General features: G+C 46.4%; 1 protein-coding gene across 6 annotated transcripts in view; it reads right to left on the reverse strand.

Moving 5' to 3' along the window:
* OMA1 (OMA1 zinc metallopeptidase) overlaps positions 1 to 6,083 on the reverse strand; it is a 148,459-nt gene extending 142,376 nt beyond the window's left edge. For 2 of the 6 annotated variants that reach the window (XM_072649630.1, XM_072649631.1), the window contains exon 1: positions 5,953 to 6,083. The gene's annotated coding sequence lies outside the window, so the exon portion shown is untranslated. The remainder of the gene's footprint in view (positions 1 to 5,952) is intronic. The other 4 variants (XM_072649629.1, XM_072649626.1, XM_072649627.1 and 1 more) reach the window with 3 other exon arrangements.
* Between the last annotated feature and the right edge of the window lie 3,382 nt (positions 6,084 to 9,465).

Consider the following 9,465-nt stretch of genomic DNA (forward strand, 5'->3'; position numbering starts at 1 on the left):
GCCAGCTTCTCTCCCGAGTCCCCCATCTCATACCTGCCCACCAAAAGCCTTCTCTGAAGACGCCTCTGCCCCAGCCCCTCTTCTGAATGGTGAGGCCCAACCAGGGAACAGTACTCCATGCAGAACCCAGGCCATCGAGGATCAATTCTCTCAGCTCTGCTTTGAACTTTCCTGACTTCTTCTTCTTATCCCATCCCTCTTCTAGGTCCTTTTTGGATGCAGTCTCCCCATCTGAATGTAAGATCCTTGAGGAGACACTATCTTTTTATCTGTATTCCCAACACAATGTCTGGCACATGATAAGAACTTAAGAAATGCTCTCTCTATAAATCCATCTATATATTGAGGGATCCATGGATTTCTTATCAGCCTAAACCAAGAAGTCACTTAAATCATGGCACTGCCTAATTCCATAATCTATGTGGAGTATCCAGGGAGGACCAGCACCTCTGGTGTGGGGTTTTCAAGGCTGCTTATCCACCTTTGGGGTCCCCTGCAGCATGCTCAGTGGCCACAGCCCAGCAATCAAAGCATCAGCTAAACCAGGCTGAAAGTAACCAATAATCTTCAGACCCTGTGGCGAGTTGGGGGATGTCTACCCAGGTATGTGAAGACTTCCCTGATGGACCATTTGTGGCTATAAAGGTGGCAAAAGCAGGCACTGTGGCACACTCAAAGCTTGGCCAGACATCGAAGACATCAAGCTCATCCGCTGCCTCCCAGGCCAGCTTTTGTCCTGTCACTGGACTTCCACAATTCAGGAAGAGAAAGTGAGGCTGACAACTAAAGACATCACCCATGATGTCAATGGTCCTTTTCCAAAACAAAAGACTAAGAACAACGATCTTACAATGATGAAGAAGAAAACCTGAGAAGATGCTAACCACTGCTCAAAGGAGCTGTAGCAAAACAGAAGAATGCCCCCATCACTGGGGAAGAGAAGGGCCCAAACTCCCTTTTTTTCTGTTATTCCCTTTTCCCACACCTCCCAAAAAGCAGACCTATAAGAGTCTGGGGCTGGAGGTACAGTGGATGAAGCTGTATTTGTAAACACACAAGCCGAATACAAATCCTCAATCTCACCAGTCTTGGGATCCCAGGAAAGTCACAACTTCTCACGGCCTCAGTTTTTTTCACTGGTAAAATGGGGATAATAATAGCACCTACCTCCCAAGATCATCAAAGATGAAAGAATATGCTGATATAAGAGCCTACAAACCTTAAAACTCAATAAATGTTAGCTATTATTATCTGTCTCCTTTTCTTAAAGGAGGTGTTTGTTTATAATAACCATCACAATGTTATTTTAAAATTTAACTAATCTGCTCCCACCCACCAGCTGACATCTTCCTTTGAGAATCTAATCAGATCTGAACATGCCACCTTCTGGTTTAAATCTGAAAGATGAACAGTAGCTCTACCACTTTATCCAGCTTATAATTTTAAATTTCTGATACAACATAGAAAACCACATAATTACATGATAAAATAAACATTCTACTCATGGAGAAGGCATTGAGAGGGGCTGACAAATGGTTTTAATGCTGCACTTTCTCTGGCTCTCCAGCCATGTATTTATTCTACAAGCATTTACTAAGCACCTACTGCATACTTGGCACCCTACTATGTTGGGGAACATACACACAAAATCAAAACAGTCTCTCTCCTCAAGAAGCTTCCATTCTATTGGGGAAAACAATAAGTACATACAGAAAATTAAATAAATAATGTGATCAAAATCATTTCTAAGGCAAGGGCATTAGTAGCTAGGGAATTAGAATAGCCTTCCTGTTGAACAGGATTTTTAACCTGTGATTCATTAACCCAAAAAGTGCTCTGAGAACATGGAACAGAAATAGATTATATTTTTATTTTCATTAAGCTCTAACTGAAATTGAGCATTTCTTTCAATAATTTTCAGAACACAATTGTGTGAAAGGGTCCAAAGGCTTCACCAGGAGTCCAAAGGGGCTCAAGACATAGCACCATAGGAGATAACTCTTCAGCTGGGTTTTCAAGGAAGCCAGAAATCCTAGCAAGCAGAGACGAAGAGAGAGAGAAAGCTCTACTGGCCAAAAGGGGCAGCCAGTGTGAAGGCACAAAGGTAGGAGACACTAGAAACACTGAGGAAAGGGTGAGGTGAATGAATGAGAGTCACAACCCACATGCTTGGAAGGGGACCTTGAGTCAAAATGCAAAGGGCTTGAAGAAACAAACTAGGCATGACAAAGGAGCCCCAGAAGCTTCCGGAACAAGGAAATGACTTGGAGCATTGTTGCTATCCTTCCTTACAACATTCTCATCGATATCCCAGCAGCTACACGTCTTCAAGTCATCTACCTGACTATCACAAGTTCCTGGAGGGCAGGAACCAAGCAGCAACTAGTACTAAGCACAGTGCCTTGAATTTATACCACAGATGCATAATAAATGCCTGTTGGACGGATATTAAGTTGTACAGAAATAGCCTAGGAACACTACTTGCAATGCCTACAGACAGTGAATAGCAATATTTCTTAATTTATAATCTTTCATTTATTTGAGGAAGAAATTTATTGCTACAGAACCAAATATCAGATTATATATACTGATAGAAAGATGTAAGGCTGTAGAACCAAATCAAAGGCTTCCATAAATTTACATCAAAAGAATTCTAGCAAGCTAATGAGCAAAGCTGATGAATTTGTAAGATTCTTTGTTAATTTAATCATTTTAGCTCATTAAACAATTGAATCTTTATGGTCTTTGAGAACATTTTAGAGCCTTAATTTTTAAAAGATCATTTCAAAATGAGCCTGTCCAACACTGCCTGGCATTCACAGCTGAAGCCTCAAAGACAGGTTTAACAACTCTGCTGAAAGCGCCTGTCTCTTCTTCGGTTTCTATGGAAACAGCTGTCAGATTGGCAAAAATAGGAAAGTACTTTAAATAATCATTTGAGCAAAGTCCACCCACCAAGGAAGGGCCCAAAAGCCACTGGAGCAGGCCTCAGTCTGTCTTGCTGCACTGCTTGGGTCTAAGGTAAGAAGGGCAGATGTGCCCTTGGCTGTGCCCTTCCAAGGATCCTCTCTGCTCTATGGCCAGCCTGGCTCACAGCTCCCAAGGCTATTTTCAGCCCCCTGGACTTCTACTCCTTGTGTGGGGATGTTGGATGCTGCGCAATGGTGCTCCATTTCACTGGAGCAGTATTTGAGGTGGGGGATGAAAGGGCTCTTACAGACTGGGTGCTGAAGAATGATTAAAAGGTTCTGGAGAAAATGAAGGAAAGAGATTTTTTATTGTATTTACTTAGAAAGCTTATGCATTGACTTTCTGATGCATCAAACACTGATGAACTAGAGGTTGTGTGAGTAAAAGGTCTTTTCTAGGTCCTGTGCAGGAGGGAAAATGTTGCAAAGTTCAGAGAAGAGGTGAAAGACTCCGACAGACATAGCGCTTCTTTATAAACAAACTCAGCTCAAAATAAACCCTGGGCGCAATGAGGGCAGTGCTGGGGGAACAGGTGAGCACCTTTCCAGACTGTAACTAAACACAGGGCTAGTATCAATCCCATCACCCAGAACCAGGAAGCGAGAGTGCAGGCAGGCGGTCTGGCGTTTCTACATTTATACTGACCTGGGACAATTCCTTCAGTTTCTTTGTCTGTAAAATAGGGGTAACAACCCTCCCAGGTTCTGCTTCACAGGACTACTGTGGGGAAATTGCTTAATAAACCTTAAACGCTATAGAAAAGGGATTTATTATTATCCCAGACATTCCCCTCCGGAGCCCCATGTGCTCACTCTGCTCTCCTCCCAAACCCATCCATTCTCTCCTCCTTCCACTTGGGGGCCCTCTCCTTTCAGTCCCTTTACCTCTCAGACCCCTCACAGGAGCTCAACTCAATTTATCAAGCGACCACTAAGTGCCAGGTACTGAGCTGGATGCCAGAATAGAAATCAAGAACTGAGTTCAAATTTAGCTCTGTCACCTATTTACTGTGTGACCTTTCTGTGCCCCCCCCACAGCCAATGTCTCCCCCTCTGTCCCTTCCATCTCCCCTTACGAATTCTGAATATTTACTTCATTGTTTCCATCTTGCCCCAGCTCCCCTTAGAACAAAAGCCCCTTAAGATTTATAAAGCATTTGACACATATTTTATTTTCCTTCATATCCTCAGAGCTTAGCATTGAACTGGCAAGTAGAAAGTATTTAATAAATGTTTGTTGACTGACATCTCATCTGGGCCTCTCAGTAACCTGGTGAGGCAGATACTACACATATCATCTCCACTTTATAGATGTTGAAACCAGGGCTCAGGGATTTGCAGGGGTCACCCAACTAGTATAAAGGGAACATTTGAACCCAGCCACGTATGCCCAGCAGGGGACATTCCTGAGAAGTCTGTGGAGTACAGAGGAGGAAAACTGAAACATTGACACAGAACTCATCACTTTCCCCACCTCAACCTGCCATCTCCTTCCCTACTTGGACTCCCCCCTCCTTGTCTTCCCTCTACCTTCCCCTAGGAAGCCCCCTCCCATCCAGAATCAGGTAAGCTCAACAAAGACTTAAGGGCCTGGCTTGTACAAGAGACACATTCTACAAAGGCCACAGAACAGGGACCCAGAGAAGAAATCATAAGGTATAAGAAGCAAAGCTTCAAAGTAACACAGAGCCAGTCAGAAGTGCATCAAGAAAGCTCTGCTGTAGGAAAGGGCACACAGACTATGAAAGAAACTTGGGATTTTAAGAAGCAAAAAAATTCTAAGTGTCTGGTGAACTGAAGTCAAAAGTTTTGATCAGGAACTCCGGCACACAGGTCAGCTATTACTGGGGACAGAGCCTAAACCTACAATGTCATTGGAAAGGGCACTCCTGGAAGAACTCCTTTTATTCAAGGCAGATAAACTTTTGTTGCAACTCCGTGTTAGAAGAGGTTAAGGCCCTTTTCACACAGCCAGGACATGCCAGAGGCACCTAGATCTTCCTGGCTCTGAAGCTGACTCTCTATCACCATTATCATTACTATGAATGATTATTCATCATTACATGGGAGCAGCTAGGTGGTACAGAGAAGTCAGAGAAGACTCATCTTCCTGAGTTCAAATCTGACCTCAGACACTTACTAGCCATGTGACCCTGGACAAGTCACTTAACCCGAGAGGCCTCAGTTTCCTCATCTGTAAAATGAGCTGGAGAAGGAAATAACAAACTCCTCCAATATCTTTGCCAAGAAAATCCCAAGTGGGGTCATGAAGAGTCAGTGGGACAGGACTGAAATGACTCAACAGCTTTCATTGTTATGGCTGTTGCTATTTTGTTACTGCCTGTTACAATTGTATCAGAGAGTGACTCAAAGTATCCATTGTTGTTACTGTTACTGCTGTTAGACCTTGAGCTCCCTGAGAACACAAACCGTTTCTGTGCCTCCCGCACACAAGAAGTCTATCAGAAATGCTTTCCGATTTGGCTGGTTCTTATTATCACATCATAAACATGGTGCTACAAGGGTTCCTGGAGTCCATCTACAGAAGAGGAAACTGAAACCCGGACCGAGCTTATATGGGATGTTAACAAATAAAAATGGATTCGAACCCAGGATCTGACTGCATGTGTCATCCTTACTCCCTGCCTTGCTACTCATGGCACGTGGCCTTGGGTAGGTGACTCCCCTGATTTCCGGTAAAAAGGGCTAAGACCTAGGGGATGGTCTCTAGGGCGCCTGCCCCGTAGGCTCCGCCCCTTCTCTACAAGCCCCGCCCTTTGGTAACCCAGTAGCTCGGAGGCCCCGCCCCCTCTCGAGCCCCGGATGGAGGAAGGGCTTCCCCCTTCTCTCTCCCGCCCTCCGCTACACACACGCCCCGGTCCCTCCCAGGTCAGGCCCGCCCCCACTGTCCCTCGCGCCTTCTACAGGACCCCTGATCCCCAGGCCAAGCGAAGAAGGCTTGGCCGGCACCCCGAGTACTGACCCCGACGTCCCCTCAGCCCCTGGTGGCGGCGACGTTCAGAAGGTGGCCTGCGCAGGCGCAAACCCGCCCTCCCCGCCAGGGCCGGGTCTCGGCCTCGCGGCCCCAGGTGCTATCCCACCCAATCATTTCCGGTCCCTCGAGGGGGTTCCGCCCCTATTTCCTGCCCTCTGGCTCCGCCTCTCGCCTTCCTGCCCCGTTCTCCTCGCCAGACCGCGCACGCGCACGATCCCTTCGGAAGGAAGAGCCTTCCTGGGTCGGCCCCCGGAGCTGGAGGCGGGGCTGCCGTGGCGCTCTGGCGACCCCTGGCGGCGGGAGGAGAGGGTGGCGCCCAGGAGAGCCCGGAGGCCCCTGAAAGCGCGGCGAAGGTGCGGCGAGGGAAACTGGCCCCTCCCCTCTACCCCCCGGCCCCGCCCCCGGCTCTGCTGCCCTGGACTGGCCCGGCCTGGAGCGGGGCCCTGGAAACCCTGCCCGGCTCTGCTGGCCCGCGGGGCGAGTGGGGCTGACGTCTCCACTGACTGGTCCCGGAGGAGACCGACCCCGGATCGTGTCTGCCCTGTGCCCTTCTCGGTGCCACAGCTAGTGCAGGGCCTGGCACACGGGAGGGGCCTCATAAATGCCTGTGTCTCAGAAGCTGGTCCGGCAGACCCCAGCTCAGATCCAGCTGCAGAGCTTTCCTGGCTGGCCGACCCCAGACAAGTCTGACCCCCTGAATCTGCCCCTCAGTGTCTTCATCTGGAAAATGGGAGCGCAGCCCCAGCTCCTAGCGTTCAGTGAGGATCCAACGAGAGTTTATTTACATAAAGCACTCCATAAGGGCATCCGCAGGCAGGGACGGTGATCTTACTGAAAGCATCAGGGAAGAATCATTTACACCCCCTTCACGAATGGTGTGAGGCGGCTCTTCTTTCATGTACCAAACATTTAGCACAGTTTTGGGCACATAGAAAATAGTGAATATTTCTCATTCATTCATTTAGATTCAAAGTTGAGATAAGACACCCATCCTTATGCAGCTTAAAATAACGTCACTTGAGTATAAAGACACAGACTACAGGTAATGGAATGATGGGGCGCTTGGGTACCTGTGCTTGAACCCCAATTCTAAAATCACATTTCTCTCTAAAAATCACATTTCTCCCTAACCCCAAAGCGCTATCCCAGGCAGTTTCTTCCCAGCCCAAGTCAGCCTGCCCCAGCAACAATCATTATCTCTTTTCCTGATACAGTAGCCAGATGTACCTATAGCATTTATTAGTCTGAACCAGCTGTGTACCGGCTGAGCTGGCTGTGTCCTGGGTCATAATGACATTTACTACTCACTGACCAATCATATGTATCCTAGACTTAGACACACCTATACTCCCTTACGTGTATCTTGTCTAACAAGACGTTGATGAGATCAGCCTGATATTCCTTAGTCAGTCCTGACAGCGAGTTGACTTAGTGATGTTTCAGGCCTAAAACCACACCTCCATGTAGTGCCCCCTTGGACTATTTCCTGATGAACTCTGGGTAAAATACCTGCACAATACACACTAAAAGTAAATGTTCCTTTAAGAACTGACCACTCCCTAATCCCACCCTGAGTCACCCACCTAGTCACCACATTTGGCACATGTTTTACTATAGAATATACTATGTAACTTTCTCTGTACTCCATTCAAATCTCAGATTCCCTAAGAACTCTTCCTGATGAAAAGCATAATGAATCTTTACCACCTTGACCTCAAGAATGCTTGAGTCCATGAATTCTTTTCCAGAAGGCCCACACAGGGAACTCCAGTCTTGGGGCTCCTCTATCGTTCTTCTATCTCCCCATCTCTCATCAGGATCGTAGAGCAGAACTAGAAGGGACCAGACAGGTCACCCAGTCCAACCTCCTGATTTGACAGGTCAGAAGATCAAGGCCCTGAAATGTCAGATGATTTACAGGTAGTATGTTGCAGATGGGGGGATTTGAACCCAGGTTCTCTGCACCCAGGTCCAGCATGTTTTCCACCATACTATCTGATGCCATCTTGCATGATAAGAACTCTACCATGCCAGAAGCCAGCCCAGAACCTTCTTGAGACTAACTGCAGGTCCCAGAGGACTGACTGTGAGTGTTCAGATAGAGGATCCTCTGAGTAGTTGAGATGCATAAAAGTGATGGGATTGGCATTGAGGCAGAGCCAGGGTTATCCCAGAAAAAAAAAAAGGAAACAAAATTGCAGCTAGGCCCTGACCTCTTGCCTCCTCTATATGGTCCCAATGACCTGTACAAAGGGTGTCAGTGACTGGTCCCAGGACCAAGAGGCCCAGTGCTGCACAACGCTGCAGCAGATTCTTCCAGTGACTTTCCATTGGAAGGGCATCTTCCCCTTCCACCATGTTGAGGGCACAGAGTAATAAATGAGAAGCTTAGACAAGCACTCCCCAAAGGACACATGTAAAGGCATTAGTCACTTGAGACTAAATGCTGACAGGACTAAACAGCTGATCACAGATACTACGGATATCTTCCCCATTTGGTAGACTCTTAATAAACACTGGTTGACTGACTGACCGGCAACAAAAACTATATCTCCTCCTCAGATTAAAGATGGTCTTTGAGTAGAATGCCCAAAAAATCAGTCTTCCAGCGACCAGTCCCACTCTGCCCCTCTCTGAACTCACATAGACTTGTCTAGGGATGACATACCCATAGACCATCAACAGGCTGGTTGCCAAACAGTTCAGAATATTTGCATTTCCAGGAAGCAGACCTAAAAAGCTGCCAGCAAAAATCAGGCTAATTAGAGATTAAGGCCTAGTTTACTATTAATAGATAAATTTGGCCATTATTTCTGAGTATGCTGAAAGCATTTATTCCTGACAACAGAAGCACTTGAATGTTGATGATTGGGGCTGGTATTTATTGGATAAAATTAGAAAGATGCCAAGGGCCTTTTCATAGGCTCACTTTCTGGCTGATAACTTTCAATGTCTATCAAATAAGAGAGAAAAAAATGTTCAGCATGGAAATGAATTCTTGTACAAGATATAAGATGGCCACACAAAGAAAGGAATAAGGTGCTTTGTTTTTTTTTTTAAATAACAACATGTATAAAGCACTTGTAGGGCAGGTAGGTGGCGAAGTGGATAGAGTACCTGTCCTGGAGTTAGAAAAACTTGAGTTCAAATCCAGTCTTAGATATTTACCAGCTTTGTGACCTTGAGCAAATCACTTAACCCTGTTTGCCTCAGTTTCTTCATCTGTAAAATGATCTGGAAAAGGAAATGGCAAACACTCCAGTATCTTTGCCAAGAAAACCCCAAATGGGGTCACAAAGGGTTGGACGCAACTGAAACCACTGAACAACAAATATGGCACTTACGTGTGTCAGTGTGCAATGCACTCTGCAAATGTTATCTCGCTTGATCTTCACAACAGTCCTGGGAGGCAGGTACTATTATTATCCCCATTTTACAGATGAGGAAAATAGAGCAGGCAGAAGTTAAGTGATTTGTCTAGGGTCACACAACTAGTAAGGG

The sequence above is a fragment of the Notamacropus eugenii genome, chromosome 2 (assembly GCF_028372415.1).
Source record: "Notamacropus eugenii isolate mMacEug1 chromosome 2, mMacEug1.pri_v2, whole genome shotgun sequence".
Classification (NCBI taxonomy): Eukaryota; Metazoa; Chordata; class Mammalia; order Diprotodontia; family Macropodidae; genus Notamacropus; species Notamacropus eugenii.